This window comes from Ranitomeya variabilis, chromosome 1, assembly GCF_051348905.1.
Source record: "Ranitomeya variabilis isolate aRanVar5 chromosome 1, aRanVar5.hap1, whole genome shotgun sequence".
NCBI classification, from domain to species: domain Eukaryota; kingdom Metazoa; phylum Chordata; class Amphibia; order Anura; family Dendrobatidae; genus Ranitomeya; species Ranitomeya variabilis.
The window spans coordinates 328,921,703-328,941,245 of record NC_135232.1 but is presented as its reverse complement, the minus strand read 5'-3'; the positions used below and the strand labels follow the sequence as shown (position 1 = coordinate 328,941,245).

The window sequence follows — 19,543 nt, the reverse complement described above, 5'->3', positions numbered from 1 at the left end:
CCCGGCTTGTGATTGGTCGCGTGCCGCCCATGTGGCCGGGACGCAACCAATCACAGCAAGCCGTGACGTAATTTCAGGTCCTTCAGGATTTTAAAATTACGTCCCGGCTTTGTGATTGGTTGCGTCGCGGTCAACCAATCACAAGCCGGGAGGCTGGACACGCGCGCATTTTAAAATGCGCGCTTGTCCAACCTCCCGTGACGTCCCGGCTTGTGATTGGTTGCTTCGCGGTCAACCAATCACAAGCCGGGAGGCTGGACACGCGCGCATTTTAAAATGCGCGCTTGTCCAACCTCCCGTGACGTCCCGGCTTGTGATTGGTTGCTTCGCGGTCAACCAATCACAAGCTGGGAGGCTGGACACGCGCGCATTTTAAAATGCGCGCTTGTCCAGCCTCCCGGCTTGTGATTGGTTGATCGCGACGCAACCAATCACAAGCCGGGACGTCACGGGAGGCTGGACAAGCGCGCATTTTAAAATGCGCTCGTGTCCTGCCTCCCGGCTTGTGATTGGTTGATCGCGACGCAACCAATCACAAGCCGGGACGTCACGGGAGGCTGGACAAGTGCGCATTTTAAAATGCACGCGTGTCCAGCCTCCCGGCTTGTGATTGGTTGATCGCGACGCAACCAATCACAAGCCGGGACATCACGGGAGGCTGGACAAGCGCGCATTTTAAAATGCGTGCTTGTCCAGCCTCCCGGCTTGTGATTGGTTGATCGCGACGCAACCAATCACAAGCCGGGACGTCACGGGAGGCTGGACAAGCGCGCATTTTAAAATGTGCGCGTGTCCAGCCTCCCGTGACGTCACGGCTTGTGATTGGTTGCGTCGCCCATGTGACTGCGACGCAACCAATCACAAAGCCGGGACGTAATTTTAAAATCCTTAAGGACCTGAAATTACGTCACGGCTTGCTGTGATTGGTTGCGTCGCCCATGTGACTGCGACGCAACCAATCACAAAGCCGGGACTTCACGTAAGGAAAGAAAAGCGCAAATTTTAAACAAAGAACGCTGCCGCTTCCCTCGGTAAGGTGCAGGCTGCGTCGGAGAGGTGAGTATAGCAATATTTTTTATTTTAATTCTCTCTTTTACACATTTTTACATTAATGTTGTTTCGATACCGATACCCGATACCACAAAAGTATCGGATCTCGGTATCGGAATTCCGATACAGCAAATATCGGCCGATACCCGATACTTGCGGTATCGGAATGCTCAACACTAGTTAAGAGTTGTGACGGAGCATAGAGTCACTAACTCCATCACTTATCCCAGCACGCCACGGGTATCATTAGAAATATTCCTCCATCCAGGGTAATATTAGTAATATATCCCAACTGGTTCTTGGGGACGGGGACAACGTGGGCCTGTGTGATTTCAAATGCCAGGGCTGAATTTCAGCCCCAGTCCATACCTGTGTATAGTAAAAGCTTTTGTTTCTTCTCTTTCAGGTCGGATTATAGAATGCTGTATATAAGGCCAGAAAGGTGATGGCCGTATCTCTTATGGGCCAAACCTGGTGGCAAGTTAGCCTTAACATGAATGCTCTGTAGGCATAGAACAGCATTGTTCTCAGCAGCACTTGTTTACACAGGACAATGCTCTGCCGAGAACTACGGTATGTACAGAACGATCATTAACAGGATCATTTTATACATATAGAATAGCAAAGGGTATGGGCATTTTTAGTCTAATTTTCCAAATATGTAAAATGGTGGCAGCCCTTTTAGGCAATGTGTGTCATTGTTTGAATTTTTTAGGTTTTTTAACAAATTGTCACACATTCAACAAAAATTTAATTTTCATTGAATCGATTCTCTCATCTTTCAGCAGCAGGCATCTCAACAACAAGAAATGTTCATATCTATTTTTAATTCATCATATTGTATTGTATATTGCAACAGTGAAAACTATTTAGGAAAAGTTTTTGTCTTGACAAAATTCTTAAATGAAGATTCTTTTTCGTTTTAACATAGCTACAATAGCATCCTTTACATTTTGATTTCTCAGTGTGTAAACAAATGGATTTGCCAATGGCGCCAGCATGGTGGTCCCCAAACTCACCACTTTATTTGCTTCTACAGATTGATATGAAGGAGGTCGCATTTCAAGAAATAAGGCACTGCCAAAGACTATAGCCACCATGGAAAGATGAGCAAGACATGTAGAGAATGTTTTTTGTCTTCCTGTGTTTGATGGAATTCTTGTTACAGTTGAAACAATGAAAATGTATGATACAATGGTTATTATTAGAGGTCCGAGTAAAATGATCATAGATGAAAATATGCCATAAAGCTTTAATAAAGTGGTGTCTGTACAAGCGACCCTCATCAAAGCAGCACTGTCGCAGAATAGGTGATCCAAAACCTGACTGCAGTATTGTATGATTGATAGGACTACTATGGGATATAGTAGTAAGCAAAATGTGCTCGACAAGCAAGCCAACACTAACTGAATACAAAATGCTTTTCTCATTATGGTACAGTACCTTAATGGGTGGCAAATGGCTACATAACGATCAAAGGACATAACACCTAAGAAAAGGAAGCATGAGCTAGTACAAAAAAAGTAGAAGAAACATTGAGTGAAGCAGACGTCCTTGGAAATGGTTGTCTGTCCTGCTATAATAATGGCAAGTATTTTGGGGATCACAAAAAGGTTTGTTAAGATTTCCATCAAAGACAAAGCGCATAAGAAGAAGTACATGGGTAAATGGAGACGATAATTTGAACAGATAATAATGATTAGGAAGGTGTTACCCAAAACTATGATAAAAAAAAGAAACATAAGTATCGCAAATACAGTAATTTCAAGATTTAGATCTCCAGAAAATCCTTTTAACATAAATTCCAAAACTAAGGTGTTATTGGTAGCTTCCATACAGCATCACAGACCTGCTGATAGAAAAGTCATAAGTTTAATAATTTCATTATTGTTATAATTGGTATTTATCTATTTCCTCCAATTTTAGTACAAAATGCAGTATGCAGTGGCATGTAAAAGTTTGAGCACCCCCAGTCAAAATTACTGTTAATATGTCCCGGGCCTTAACGCGTGTTTCGGCTATTCTTCCTGAGGAAGTTCACACTGATTCGGTTTTTGAGTTTGGGTAATTATGTTCATTGTACTACTCCAAATTGTATATTGTGAGCTGGGATTATGTCACATCTTTTTCACTGCGTTTTGCTTTACATGAATAGCAATCTTTCCATAGGGCTATTACTCATTCTCCAGGTCTGGCTGCAGAATAGTGGTCTAGAATTATGATACACAAATCTTTATTAAACATAGTAGGACTGTCCTCTCTGCAGGACACACCAGGGGTAAACTCAAGCAGCCTCCAGCATGACTTAATTCTTTTGGTTTTTGATCCAGTCGTTTAATAGCACATAGCACTTTTTGCAATTTGCACCTTAATGTTTTTTGCCTTCATAATCTGAAATGTTCATTATAATGTTTGCTTTAATATCACAGCAATGTAGGGCAGACGAACTACTCATACTTATACCATTATGAATTGATAACCTTATTCGTATGGTGGTTATTTTTTTGGCCAACCAATAACATAGAGGTTCTATTAAATATGATATGGCGCATAATATTAAGAACCCACCCTTGACCACTTTTACAAATAGTTGTTATGCTTTATCTGCCAATAAAAAATGAAATATTTTTATGATTATTATTGCTGTTGGAGGATTTTGTTCTCTATATAGGTTCTCTTTTACATGCCACTGTTTATAGCTATACAATCCTAACATCACTCATAGAGAGCAGTGACATCTGTCAGCATGGACTTTGAGAGTGACTGCGGTCAGGATAAATTCTTGGGCCCCAATTCATCAAGGTATTTGCCCTAGAATTCTGAAGTAAAACAGCTTCAAATATTGCAGAATGGAGCATAAGGTAGGACACTGATTCGCTGATTCATTCATTCTGTATGGGGCTCCTGGAGAAAGCCAAGTGCAGCACTTGGCATTCCCATTGGGAATGAATAGAGCCTCAGGTCAAGCCTACACACTGCCACTCTATTCTAACAGGGATATAAATCCTCGCTATGCAGATCATTGCGGGTCTCAGTGGTTAGAGCCTCACCTATCAACATGTTATTCATTATCCTTATTTTCACAGGACAACACCATTACGTTTATTAAAACTGGAAAAACGCATTTTAGTGGATCCTGTTAAACTTGATCTTTAAAATAAATTGCATTTCTACAATATTTCAGCATAACTTATTCAGTGTACTTGACTATTCCAAGGGTACGTTGTACATATACAGTAACTATTGCAAGAGTTTTAGCAAAGAATCATTGGCTTACTGTGCAATGCTTAATGTTCTTTCGTCAATGTACAGTTAGAAGGAGTTCTGGCGTCATTGCATGTGTTGGATGAAGAAATATGATCATGGTCAGGCCTTTCCTTACATCTATTTATATCAGATCTGATTGTTGATAAGATAAAAAATGAAGTCTAATTTATTCCCATGAAATTGCAGCAGTCCATATTACCAAAGGTGTTTGCTTTTGTTATTGGTTTCATTGATGGCAATTTGAGTTTAACCCCTTAGTGACAGAGCCAATTTGGTGCTTATGACCAAGCTAATTTTTACAATTCGGACTACTTTCACTTTATGAGGTTATAACTCTGGAACGTTTAATGGATCCCACTGATTCTGAGACTGTTTTTTTATGACATATTGTACTTCATGTTAGTGGTAACATTTCTTCGATATTACTTGTGATTATTTATGAAAAAAATGGAAATATGGTTAGCATTTTTAAAATTTAGCAATTTTCTAAATTTTAATTTTTATGTCCTTAAATCACAGAGATATGTCACACAAAATAGTTAATAAATAAGATTTCCCACATGTCTACTTTACATCAGCACAATTTTGAAATGAACATTTCTTTTTTGTTAGGACGCTATAAGGGTTAAAAGTTGAATAGCGATTTCTCATTTTTACAACAAAATTTACAAAACCATTTTTTTAGGGACCACGTCACATTTAAAGTCACTTTGAGGGGTGTACAAGACAGAAAATACCCAGAAGTGACACCATTCTAAAAACTACACCCCACAAGGTGCGCAAAACCACATTCAAGAAGGTTATTAACCCTTTACATGCTTCACAGAAGCTGAAACAATGTGGAAGGAAAAAATGAACATTTAACTTTTTTTTACAAACATTTTACTTCAGAACCAATTTGTTTCATTTTCACAAGTGTAAAAAGAGAAAATGAACATCAAAATTTCGTTGTGCAATTTCTCCTGAATACGCCGATACCCCATATGTGGGGGCAAACCACTGTTTGGGCGCACGGCAGAGCTTGGAAGAGAAGGAGTGCCATTTTACTTTTTCAATGCAGAATTGGCTGGAATTGAGATTGGACGCAAAGTCGTGTTTGGAGAGCCCCTGATGTGCCTAAACAGTGGAAGCCCCCCACAAGTTAAACCATTTTGGAAACTAGACCTCATAAGGAACTTAAATAGATGTGTTGTGAGCACTTTGAACCTCCAAGTGCTTCACAGAAGTTTATAACGTAGAGCCGTTAAAATAAAAAATCATATTTTTTCCACAAAAATGATCTTTTCGACCCCAAATTCTTATTTCAAAAGGGTAACAAAAGAAAGTGGACCACTAAAGTAGTTGTCCAATTTCTCCTGAGTACACTCTTTGTGCGCATGGCAGAGCTCAGAAGAGAAGGAGTTCCGTTTGACTTTTTCAGTGCAGAATTGGCTGGAATTGAGATCGGACGCCATGTCACGTTTGGAGAGCCCCTGATGTGCCTAAACAGTAGAAACCCTCAACAAGTGACACCATTTTGGAAACTAGACCCTTTAATTAACTTATCTAGATGTGTGGTGAGTAGGGTTGAGCGAAACGGGTCGGCAATTTTCAGAAGTCGCCGACTTTTGGCAAAGTCGGGTTTCATGAAACCCGACCCGACCCCTGTGTGGGGTCGGCCATGAGGTCGGCGATCTTCTGAATCTGGAATCGGAATTCCGATACCGATTCCCGATATGTTTAAGATATCGGGAATTGGTATCGGAATTCAGATTTAAGTGTAAAACAAAGAATTAAAATAAAAAATATCGCTATACTTACACTCTGACGGGCCCTGGTACTAACCGGGAACCTTCCTTCCTTAGAATCAGCCTTCCAAGACCTGCGGTGACGTCACGGTGACGTCGCGGCTTGTGATTGGTCGCGCGGCCCCCATGTGACCGCTCGCGCGACCAATCACAAGCCGCGACGTCACCGTGACGTCACCGAAGGCCCTGGAAGGGCTGATTCTTAGGAAGGAAGGCTGTCGGAAAGAAGCAGGGCGTGTCCGAGGGGGAGTATATACCTAATAGGAATATACTCACCCTCGGCTTCGTTCCGGCAGCCTTCCTTCCTAAGAATCAGCCCTTCCAGGGCCTTCGGTGACGTCACGGTGACGTCGCGGCTTGTGATTGATCGCGCGAGCGGTCACATGGGGGCCGCGCGACCAATCACAAGCCGCGACGTCACCGTGACGTCACCGCAGGTCTTGGAAGGCTGATTCTAGGGAAGGAAGGTTCCCGGTTAGTACCGGGGCCCGTCAGAGTGTAAGTATAGCGATATTTTTTATTTTAATTCTTTATTTTACACTTAAATATGGATCCCAGGGCCTGAAGGAGAGTTTCCGCTCCTTCAGACCCTGGGAACCATTGGAAACCCAATGCACTGCATTGGGTTTCGAGTTTCGGCCGACCCCGACCCCGACTTTTTTATAGGATCGGCCGATTTCACTCGACCCGACTTTTGAAAAAGTCGGGTTTCGTGAAACCCGACCCGATCCTATAAAAGTAAAGGTCGCTCTACCCTAGTGGTGAGCACTTTGAACTAGTGATGAGCGAGCACTAAAATGCTCTGGTGTTTGTTGCTCCGGTCGAGCAGATTGGAATACTCCGGTACTTGGACAGAACAACGAGCCCAATGTAAGTCTATGGGAGACCAGAGTATTTTTACTGCAATCCTCCCCGGGGGTCCTTTTAAGGTCTAAAAACGTCTGAAAATGATGGAAACACTGCTCAAAGGACACAGGAACATCATGGGGATAACCCCTGGAAGCATTCCTGACTCCTAGTTCACAGCTGTAAACTTTTTTTTCCGAGATTCATGCCATTTTTCCTGGTGCCACAAAAAACACACTGAAACCAAAACGGATTTTGCTGGGAAATGTGTTAAGGTACATCCTTTGCAGTTAATGACTTGCCTGTAAGGCCAAATAATTAACCCCAGACCGAAAATTTCCTCCCCCACTTGGGCTTAGTTCAGACGCAGCATTTTTTCAGTGTTTTTCAACTTTAACATTGCTTTCAACCACCTCAAATGCATTCACTCAGAAATGTTATTATAACATTTAACAACCCTAGCTGGCCATGGGGTGTGTGACACATAAGCAGACCCATCTTGTTTCATTTATGAAGGAGGGACTCTTAAAGTCACAAAGCCTATTTTTACTGGTGAATCAGGCGGCATTAATCTTCATAAAGGGCCATTATTAAACAGTGGGTCTCCTAAGCAGTTGTAGCCTATGCTGTGAGTGGATGGGCTGCCAAGAATTACAACGCACCACAATACCCCTTTCATAAGATGTCCAGGAGGGCCTCCTGAAAAAATGCATTGAATGCAAGGCCTGCCCTGCTACCAATTCATATGCTCCCCAATAAGCCTTTGAACCCACATACTGGATGGGCCCATGCAAATCCACTTCACAATATTCATTTTGTACTCCTGCACTTTTTTGTTTTACACAGTGGCAGCAAGGCCAGCCCTGCTGCATAGACACTCATATGCACCCCATTATGCCTTGGAACCCACATACTGAATGGGCCCATGCAAATCCACTTCACAATATACATTTTGTACTCCCGTACTCCTTTGTTTTACACATTGGCAACAAGGCCAGCCCTGCTGTGTAGTCAGTCATATACACCCCATTACGTCTTGGAACCCACATACTGGATGGGCCCATGAAAATCCACTTCACATTATTCATTTTGTATTCCTGTACTCCTTTGTTTTACACATTGGCAGCAAGGCCAGCTCTGCTGCATAGTCATATGCACCCCATTACGCCTTGGAACCCACATACTGGATGGGCCCATAAAAATCCACTTCACGATATTCATTTTGTACTCCCGTACTCCATTGTTTTACACATTGGCAGCAAGGCCAGCCCTGCTGCATAGTCATATGCACCCCATTACGACTTTGAACCCACATACTGGATTGGCCCACTTGTATTTTTTAATGGTATGATGGTTCCCTCTTTGCAGAATTATTTACAGGAGAATTTGGCAAATTTATTTGCTATATTTTTAACACTAAGGTTCAGATACGGCTTTAAAGAAGGCTAATACTTGCAATACAACGCAATTTTATTGAAAAGTACAAAATTTAAGGAATAGTATGATTGAATAGTATGAGTGCGTACACTTTTGTATATGTAATTAACATACAAAGGTTAATAAGTACAGATAAGGATTAAATACATATAATGATTACGTATTTATAAAGATTAACTACATACAGTATACTTACATGATCAACAAGAGGCTTTTAAACATCATCCATCTGGAATATCAGAGAAGCAACGCCAAGACAGGGAACCCCTAGGAGATTACCTACACCGCATGGTCGTCCCCAATTATGCAGGTATGAGCACACTGTACATGTACAGGTACCCCAGTTTTGGTCTCTGTCTTAGTCATGTTTCTCTGGTCTTATATAGTGATTTACACTATGTAGTAACTCTAGTTTCACCCAGCTCTTCAAGTGGCCAGCTTTCAAGGTTGTATGAAACTGAGATATCATGGAGTCATCAGATGAGGGGCCATAAACCCCTAGAATATAAAAGTCACAAGAATTTAGATCAAACCATCACAGGCAGAGTTTCAGTAAACCTTAATGTTTTACAATGACAAACAGCAAGCATATAGAGGCTTAGAATTGTTTGTGAAGTGAATAAACAAACATTTATCAAGATTGTGTCACTATGAGCATTGTCTGTCACATCTGTAAATGTTTTACAAGAAATGCAGCTATGTATTGTCTAAATGCATTTGCTATACAGTATTTTAATCTGGATTCCAAATCGCTATTTGTATATTCGCCATTTGTACATTTGATGCAGTCAAAGTTATGGCTCTCAAGGAGAGAAACTAATATAGTGGACAAAGAAATATTTGTAATGAACTACTAAGCCAAACTAACAGCATTGCTTTATCAAGCGAGCTCTTTATGGTACACAAATGTTATGAAGTCTTTGCCAACAAGGATGTGGTTTCACCAATGGGCGGTACCTTTTTTAAAAAATATACTATTGCCATCACAGTCCCCCTTGCTCAAATTCTGTGGCCTATAACAGTACAGAACAAGTTCACCCAGGTCATGTCGTCAGAGATAAGGAAGAGACATTGCAGGAAACAGTTAAGAAGTAGGCCCAATATAGGGGTGTGGGTCTCTGAGACTTGTAATTGAGGGCATGAGCTGACAAACAATTCCCCAATGGAGGTACTTTTTAAAAAAATATATACTATTGCCATCACAGCCCCTCTTGCCCAACATTCACCGGCCTATGTCAGTACAGAACATGTTCACCCAGATCATGTAGTCGGAGATAATGAAGAGACATTGCAGGAGACAGAGTTAAGAAGTAGGCCCAATGTAGGGGTGTGGGTCTCTGAGACTTGTAATGGAGGGCATGAGCTGACAAACAATTCCCCAATAGGGTCTTTTTCTTAAATAAATAAAATAGTGCAAAGCACTTTCACCCTGGTCATCTAGTGGCAGTTAAAGAAGAGACATTGCAGGAGACAGAGTTATGAAGGAGGCCCAATGTAGGGGTGTGGGTCTCTGAAAGTTGTAATGGAGTGCAAGAGCTGACAAACAATTCCCCAAAAGCTGTGTTATATGCTACGTGGCTGTGCTATATACTACATAGCTGTGCTATATACTACATGGCTGTGCTATATACTACATGGGCTGTGTTGTATACTATGTGGCTGTGTTATATACTACGTACTGTGCTACATAGTACGTGACTGTGCTATATACTACGTGGCTGTGCTATATACTACGTAGCTGTGCTATATGCTATGTGGGCTGTGTTATATATTACGTGGGCTGTGTTATATGCTACGTGGCTGTGCTATGTACTATTTGGCTGTGTTATATACTACTTAGGCTGAGTTATATATTACGTGGGCTATGTTATATACTACATGGCTGTGCTATATACTACGTGGCTCTGCTATATACTACGTGGCTGTGCTATATGTTTATGTATATTTAGGAGACCCACTGTTTAATAATGGCCCTTTATGAAGATTAATGCCGCCTGATTAACCAGTAAAAATAGGCTCTGTGACTTTAAGGGTCCCTCCTTCATAAATTAAACAAGATGGGTCTGCTTATGTGTCACACACCACATGGCCAGCTATGGTTGTTAAATGTTACAATGACATTACCCAGTGAATGAATTTGTATTGGTTGAAAGTGCAGCGCCCCAGAGTCCTGGTCGTTGCAGTACTGACGCTCCGCCACTAAGGGGAGTGATGGTACGTCTGATGGCACTAAAGGAGTTCACCTGACCAGGTATCACAGTCACACATTACACTTCACACTCCGGCCACCAGGGGGAGCAAAGGGTTCTATGTATTAGGCCACTCCTCACACTCTGGTAAAACTGGGGGTTGGATAGGAAGTTAGAGAGAAGCTGACTGGGTTTTGCCCAGGTAACACCTAGTGAGAGAAGGGGTTGCTTGGAAAGATTCAGGGGGGTCCCTGACAGGGGTGGAACCCTGGCAGAGGCCTAGCGAAAAGGACAGATCGTTACGGAGCCGCGCCTGCACTTCATTGCAGCGGTATCTTAAGAAAGGATAAGATGCGGGGTTTATTGTGGAGAAGTGAGAAACGAAATCACAGCACAAAGGCGATAGAACCAGTAGGAGTCGTGCCCCAAGATCGGCAACATCCTACTGAGGCGCGTAGCCGGTGGCCGGAACGTCGAGGAAGTATTGGGCTCCACGCATTACTTCAAACCAACGGCAGGGCAGTTAATTATAGGTTGGCTGCCTCACCTAAATCACCTAATGAAGACAACGGAGGCAATTGTGGGAGAGGGGCGTCTCTAGGGTCCCTATAAAATAACTCCAGGCCTACCCCGTCATATGGGTGCGTCCTATCCATATCATCTGGGGGACGGAGAGAGAAAGAACAGATACATACACGACAGTTGTGAGGACTATCCCGTGGTGCTCAGCAGGGAAGTACTACAACACCCAGGCTCTAGTAGGTAGGCACTGATTTCCACCTGCAAAGGGAACTCTGGATGTGCTTTCGGACCGGCCGGTCTCAGCCAGTCCTGTTAACAGTGCTCTGGATTGCGGATGCCGAAGCCTTCAGTAAAGAGGTAAAGAGACTGCATCCATGTGTCCTCGTTATTTACTGCGACCTACACCACCACCTACACCTTTTATTGGGCGTCCCTTAGCAGGACCACAGACCGGGTCGGGCCACCGTAACATCCTCAGAACCGATAGTCCCGGTACCGAGTACCCCGCCGTCCTGCGTCTGGGGGCTGCTCCAAAGGCAATGTTAAAGTTGAAAAACGCATCAAAAACTCTGCGTGTGAACATAGTCCAAGTGGTGGGGGAACATTTTGGTCCGGGGTTAATTATTTTGCCTTATATACAAGTCATTACCCTGGAAAATATGTGCCTTAACATATTTCCAAGGAAAATCCATTCTGGTTACGTTTTTGTATGTTTTTGTTGCACCTGTAAAAATGGTGTGAAACTCTGACAACATTGCTTACAGTTGTGACCTAGGAGTCAGAAATGCTTCCAGGGGCGATCCCCATGATGTTTCTGTGTCATTTGAGCAGTGTTTCCATCATTTTCTGACATTTTTAGACCTTAAAAGGACCCCCGGGGGGGATCGCGGTAAAAATACTCGGGTTTCCCATAGACTTACATTGGGCTCGTAGCTCAGGTCGAGTACCAAGTATTCCAATTTGCTCGACCCAAGCAACGAGCACCCAAGCATTTTAGCGCTTGGTCATCTCTATTAACGTGCAAAGTGCTAATGAAAAAAAATAAAAAATAGCGGAAGGCTTAGGATCGGCAGGCAATGTGAAAAAAAGCAAAAAGGAAGTTATAACAGTGCATATATCATAGTCGAGAAAGAAATAGCACTACATATTGAACCATCAGTATAGAAAAAGCGTACCTGTGTTATTGCTAAGAGAAACAGCAATACAATAAAGTGAAAAGTGCTGGAAAGAAAGGAAGAATGGAAGTGAAAAAATATGTGAGGGGACAATGGCAAAATAGAATGCCAAGTATATAAAAATGAAGTGCTTAGTGTGAATAATCAGAGGCCAACAATATGTGCCAATAAAGAGCAAAATAGACATTACTGGACATAGATGTTATCCGTAAATTGTGCAATATTCAATTCCATGTGCAATACATAGGATAATCCAAAAAATGTGATGGTTAGCACTCAACAGGGGTGAAGATGACGGTGCTAGTGAAGGGAACCAATAGCTCCAAAGTCACTGAATATAAAGATCACTGCACACGTACAGGAGAAAAATATGCTTGCAAGTGGAAGTTTATTTATAGTGGTTGTGAGATCAAGCGACTGGTAAATTAACGTTTCGGCCAATACATAGCCTTGGTCACAACGTCGCTGCAAAAAACATAAAGATACAACTATTTACAATATAATATTTACAATAGCAAATAAAATCATATACTGTACATTATATACATGGTTCATAGGTGATATTCATGTACGGAGAGATGGCTCTGTAGGACTGTGTAGCGATGTATACTAGAATTGAAATCATTTGTAACCAAGGGTTATCTATAAAACAAGGGAGTCAAAGAAGGATTTCCATATTGGGACAAATAGTTTTACATTGAATAGTGTATACAACTCAAGCACTCCATGTATATTAAAATCCATGGGGGGTAATGGATGCTGTCAAAATCTAGTAAGTGCATGCAAGGAAAAAAGGAGAGGGGAGGCCCACCTAGTATGCAGAATAAAGTCTCCATTCAGGGTTAAACAGGTGCTGATGACAGGTTATTTCCTGGTGGAATGAAGGGTAAAGGCATCAGGATGAATGTGACTGCTAATGTAAGGATATAAAGAATTATGATGTAAATTATTACCATGTAGTTTCAATGGAAACCCAAGTGGTTGGGGCTAAAGGATAGCTCCTTAGAATAATGCAGTGGATGGCTGTAGAGGTCGCGTACCAGGAGCCTGTTGGGAGTTATAGTAATGAGGATGTGTCATGACAATACCGTGCTCTAGTTAATAAGCCGCGGAAGGCATCTGACCTGTAGAAATACTTGATACAGGAGATATGGTATGGAATCCAAGATTAATAATGATTTCAAAGGTACTCCTAAGGTTGCGACGCCCCTGCGTGTGTAACTAACAAAGTGAAGCAATGTGAGATATGCGTTATTCAATAGCCAATACGAGGTAAGTAGAATGTGGGAATACTTATCTGATGAAACAGACATACGTCCACGAAATGGCCTGTCAGTGTACTGCTGACATAGTGATGCAGCCCCCTGGGATGTGCCTGACGTCTAGCGGCAAAGTGTAGAGGTCCTGACACAGCCGTGTCTAGGTATGTGCTGGCGCTGGCGTCTGGGCTCCCAAGTTAGTCCGGTGCTGACACTCCCGTGTCCTGAGGTATGGACGGTGTGGTACTATCTCCATGACAGGCGCTTAGTTATAAAGCGCCAAAGGGGCATGAGACCGGAAGTGTTTGTGGACGCCGGCGCATGCGCACTGGGATGGAGTCACGTTCATTCTCAGAGAAAGGTGCTGGTGGAATCTGCGCGTGCGCACGTCCGGTTTGCAGAGCCGGAGTATAGGAGATGCGCTGGAAAGCACGGCGCATGCGTGTGTGTGGGCAAAAGGCTGAACGGGACCATGTCATATCGTATTGATGAGGGGGTGCCACATATGGATGTTGCGTAGGATGGAAGGAGATGTCCTAATAGGTGTGTCTGTGTGGTGGCAATGAGGCACTGTATGGTACTAGGATGTATAATCTTACTAGCGGAGAAAGATGAATGATTAAATCCGTGTGTGAGGAAATAGATGTGCTGGTTGGATAGAGCCAAATCCCAGCTTATTAGCATCACATGGACTAGTGTAATTTATCACATACAACTGTGATGGAATCATCATCATACTGTAAACCAATAATGCATCAGAATCGTTTGTGTATAAATTTGGGGAGGCAGGCTAATAACACACAATAATTATACACGTAGTACTCTGTAGTATAAACTAAGTAGGAGTCCAAACCATAGGAGCAAAAGGAAACTTAGAAGGAAATTAGTATAACAGAAGGAAACTTAGACAAAATTCTGCACTAAGGTGGGGAATCTTACCAACTCCACAAAGAGGATTGCTGAGTGGTTGCGTGCAACTATTCAGTGGGTCTATGGAAGAAAAAGGTATCATGTTAGCCAGTCAATTTCACGATTAAGGCCGTTAGGGCTGAGTGTGTCCAACGTATAGATCCAGTATGTTTCACGTTGTCTCAACAGCTGGATGTGGTTACCCCCCCGTCTTGGTCTGTGCACTTTTTCTAACACCTGGAATCGGAGTTGCGATATGTTGTGTCTGGCCTCTTTGAAGTGTGCTGGTAGTGGCAACCAGGTTTTTCCACATCTAAGTGTAGATTTGTGGCTTGTGATTCTATCTCTGATGGCCTGAATTGTTTCGCCCACATACAGTAGGCCACATGGGCATTTAATGATGTATACCACATAGTTCGATTCGCACGTATGGTAATCTCTGATGGGATATGATTTCCCTGTACGGGGATGGACCACCTCACTCCCTTTGATAATGTTAGAACAGCATGTGCAACTCAGGCATGGGAATGTACCCCTTCTGGTTTGTCCACTGAGTGTGCGGGTCATAGTTTGTTTTGGGGAGCCAACGTCGGCCCTGACCAGTTTATCCTTTATATTGGGTGGTCTACGTAAGCACATCAAGGGGGGATTTTTGAAAATCGCTATTCTGGGGTATGCCCTTGCTAGAAGTGGCCACTTTTTGTGGATCAAATTGTGAACTCTCTGCATGGATGGATGGTGACCATGGACGAAGGGTAGCCTAGATGGTTTGGGAACAGGGGTCGCTGGGGAGTTTGTTACGGATAAGGCTTTGGTCATCTCTGTAACGAGAAGTGTGCCTGGGTAATTCCTGTCCTCAAATTTTTTGGACATCTCATGTAGTCTGGACTGTCTGATGGTGGGGTTAGATACTATTCTGGAGACCCTTTTGAACTGAGATCGAGGGAGACTGTTTCTGGTAGATTTCGGGTGGCAGCTGTTATATAATAAAAGGTTATTACGGTCGGTGGGTTTGGTATAGATATCGGTGGTGAGAGTACCCTGGGCATCTTTACAAACTTTGGTGTCTAAAAACGTGATTGCCTCCGTGTGATGTGAGATAGAAAATTTGAGTTCCGGTCGGATTTGATTGATAGTATTGTAAAATGCTGTTAGGGAGCTGTGGTCCCCCAGCCATATGCAAAAAATACCGTCTATGTAACGATACCACTGGCGGGCATACTGTAGAAATAGTGTATTGGAATAGATGAAATCCCTTTCGAAACGGTCCATATACAGATTGGCATAAGCGGGCGCCATGTTGGAGCCCATGGCGGTGCCGCATGTTTGAACATAGAAGTCGTCCCCAAAGAGAAAGTAGTTTTCCCTGAGTACTAAATCGAGTAATTCGAGACAGAGCTCTTGTGAGCGTGTGTCCATTCCTGCTTCGGATAAAGTTATGGAAACCGCCTCTATGCCTGTGTTGTGTGTGATAGAGGTATATAAACTGTTGACATCAAAAGTGCATAAAATGCTGTCAACCGGGACAGTGTTGATGTCCTGGATCTTTTTAAGAAAGTCACTTGTGTCAAGGATGAAGGATTTGGTTTTGTGGGTATACGGCGTAAGTATTTTCTCCAGGTAAATGGATATGGGATTGAGAATCGAGTCAGTGGATGCCACGATAGGGCGTCCAGGGGGATTTTGTAGATTTTTATGAATTTTTGGGAGGACGTAAATCACTGGCGTTACCGGATGGTTATTAATCAGGAATGTTTTGGTTTTGGCGTCAATAGTTTGTAGTTGTGAGTGTTTCGTCAGGATGATGTCAATCTTTCTCCGAATGTTGTAAACTGGGTCTGATTGGATTTTCTTGTATGTGGTGGTATCTGATAACTGTTTCTTGATCTCAGCTGTATAGTGGCTTTTGTTCATCACTACAGTGGCCCCACCTTTATCTGCCGGTTTGATAACAATATGTTTATTGTCCCTGAGTGCAGTAAGTGCTTGTTTTTCAAGGGGTGTAAGGTTATGTCGAATTGGAAGAAAACCTAGGCGTTGGTCACGGATAGTTTCTTTAATGTCTCTGTCTAAGAGAGTGATGAAGGTCTCAACAGCGTGGTTGGTTTTGGGAGGCATGAACTTACTGGGGTTCCTAAGCCCCAATGAGTCCAATGTAATTAGTGGCCCTCTGTCTCTGTCTGGTACTGAGCCTAGTGTATTCTCAGTGGAATGAGGATTATCCTCGAAGTGTACTTTGAGACGTATACTGCGATAAAAACTCTGTAGGTCCTTTTCTAACTGAAAAGAATCCCATCTAGGAGTTGGGCAAAAGGACAGACCCTTGTTCAGCACCCTGAACTCAAGAGGGGAGAGAGAATAGTCGGAGATATTTACTACCAGGTTTGGACCCCTACCTGTGACCGGAGAGTCATCTGGCGTTCTCGATCCTTTCCTTCTCGACCTCCTGGTACGCGACTGCTTTGGCCTAAAAAAGCCACTTTTGCTGTAGTTCCACCGACGTCGCTTCCGGATCCAGGAGAGGATCCCCCGGCCGGTGAGGAGTCCCCGGAGGCTGTAGACCTCTGCGCCAGGCGACGTGATCTCGGAAAGGTTTGCCTGCGGGTAGTTTCGTCCCATCGATAGACTTTGTTATTTAGGTAATCCTCGGTGTCTCTCTGGAATTTCGTTCTTTTCCTCTCTTCCAAGTTTTTTTGATGTGATGCTAAGATAGAGTCAACTTTGTTCTTTAAGGTACTAAACTCCGAACTGGTGAGAGTAGAGGTGAGCTGCGTCTCGATGGTTGCGACCTTTTCTTCCGTTTCTTTTATAGCCTCCTGTAAGAATTCAACAGTCAGTAAAATAATATCAAAGGAACACTTGTTGAGTATTTTTTGAAATGTAGTGCAGTATCGGTCGTTATCAGAGAATAGAGTTGGTCGGAGGTTACACCGTAGGCCTCGTGGTATCTTCCCCTGCCGATGGTATTCCCCAAGGGTGGCACAGTGTAGATCATAGGCTATAAGTCTCTTTTTCTCCTTCTCCCAATCTCTTGTCTTAATATCCCTATTCGGTATGTGAAGAAAATCTGCTTTTGTTTTTATTCTGGACAGGATTGTTGATCCTGTAGCATCATCGTACACATGAGTCTCGGATGACATGTGTTCAGTTGGTGCTTATAACCAAAAATTACGTAATCCAAAAAATGTGATGGTTAGCACTCAACAGGGGTGAAGATGACGGTGCTAGTGAAGGGAACCAATAGCTCCAAAGTCACTGAATATAAAGATCACTGCACACGTACAGGAGAAAAATATGCTTGCAAGTGGAAGTTTATTTATAGTGGTTGTGAGATCAAGCGACTGGTAAATTAACGTTTCGGCCAATACATAGCCTTGGTCACAACGTCGCTGCAAAAAACATAAAGATACAACTATTTACAATATAATATTTACAATAGCAAATAAAATCATATACTGTACATTATATACATGGTTCATAGGTGATATTCATGTACAGAGAGATGGCTCTGTTGGACTGTGTAGCGATGTATACTAGAATTGAAATCATTTGTAACCAAGGGTTATCTATAAAACAAGGGAGTCAAAGAAGGATTACCATATTGGGACAAATAGTTTTACATTGAATAGTGTATACAACTCAAGCACTCCATGTATATTAAAATCCATGGGGGGTAATGGATGCTGTCAAAATCTAGTAAGTGCATGCAAGGAAAAAAGGAGAGGGGAGGCCCACCTAGTATGCAGAATAAAGTCTCCATTCAGGGTTAAACAGGTGCTGATGACAGGTTATTTCCTGGTGGAATGAAGGGTAAAGGCATCAGGATGAATGTGACTGCTAATGTAAGGATATAAAGAATTATGATGTAAATTATTACCATGTAGTTTCAATGGAAACCCAAGTGGTTGGGGCTAAAGGATAGCTCCTTAGAATAATGCAGTGGATGGCTGTAGAGGTCGCGTACCAGGAGCCTGTTGGGAGTTATAGTAATGAGGATGTGTCATGACAATACCGTGCTCTAGTTAATAAGCCGCGGAAGGCATCTGACCTGTAGAAATACTTGATACAGGAGATATGGTATGGAATCCAAGATTAATAATGATTTCAAAGGTACTCCTAAGGTTGCGACGCCCCTGCGTGTGTAACTAACAAAGTGAAGCAATGTGAGATATGCGTTATTCAATAGCCAATACGAGGTAAGTAGAATGTGGGAATACTTATCTGATGAAACAGACATACGTCCACGAAATGGCCTGTCAGTGTACTGCTGACATAGTGATGCAGCCCCCTGGGATGTGCCTGACGTCTAGCGGCAAAGTGTAGAGGTCCTGACACAGCCGTGTCTAGGTATGTGCTGGCGCTGGCGTCTGGGCTCCCAAGTTAGTCCGGTGCTGACACTCCCGTGTCCTGAGGTATGGACGGTGTGGTACTATCTCCATGACAGGCGCTTAGTTATAAAGCGCCAAAGGGGCATGAGACCGGAAGTGTTTGTGGACGCCGGCGCATGCGCACTGGGATGGAGTCACGTTCATTCTCAGAGAAAGGTGCTGGTGGAATCTGCGCGTGCGCACGTCCGGTTTGCAGAGCCGGAGTATAGGAGATGCGCTGGAAAGCACGGCGCATGCGTGTGTGTGGGCAAAAGGCTGAACGGGACCATGTCATATCGTATTGATGAGGGGGTGCCACATATGGATGTTGCGTAGAATGGAAGGAGATGTCCTATCGCAACTCCGATTCCAGGTGTTAGAAAAAGTGCACAGACCAAGACGGGGGGGTAACCACATCCAGCTGTTGAGACAACGTGAAACATACTGGATCTATACGTTGGACACACTCAGCCCTAACGGCCTTAATCGTGAAATTGACTGGCTAACATGATACCTTTTTCTTCCATAGACCCACTGAATAGTTGCACGCAACCACTCAGCAATCCTCTTTGTGGAGTTGGTAAGATTCCCCACCTTAGTGCAGAATTTTGTCTAAGTTTCCTTCTGTTATACTAATTTCCTTCTAAGTTTCCTTTTGCTCCTATGGTTTGGACTCCTACTTAGTTTATACTACAGAGTACTACGTGTATAATTATTGTGTGTTATTAGCCTGCC

General features: G+C 43.1%; 2 long non-coding RNA genes across 2 annotated transcripts; both read right to left on the bottom strand.

The window, feature by feature from the left end:
• Positions 1–12,723: 12,723 nt before the first annotated feature.
• LOC143793984 (uncharacterized) lies at positions 12,724–16,999 on the bottom strand. Its single transcript, XR_013220363.1, has 3 exons — positions 16,838–16,999; positions 14,472–14,522; positions 12,724–12,738 (listed from the first exon to the last, which is right to left on the bottom strand). It is a non-coding gene; the product is annotated as an uncharacterized LOC143793984 (long non-coding RNA).
• Positions 17,000–17,131: 132 nt separating this feature from the next.
• On the bottom strand, positions 17,132–18,416 carry LOC143793983 (uncharacterized). The gene is made up of 3 exons (XR_013220362.1): positions 18,319–18,416; positions 18,177–18,236; positions 17,132–17,830 (listed from the first exon to the last, which is right to left on the bottom strand). It is a non-coding gene; the product is annotated as an uncharacterized LOC143793983 (long non-coding RNA).
• Positions 18,417–19,543: the final 1,127 nt, after the last annotated feature.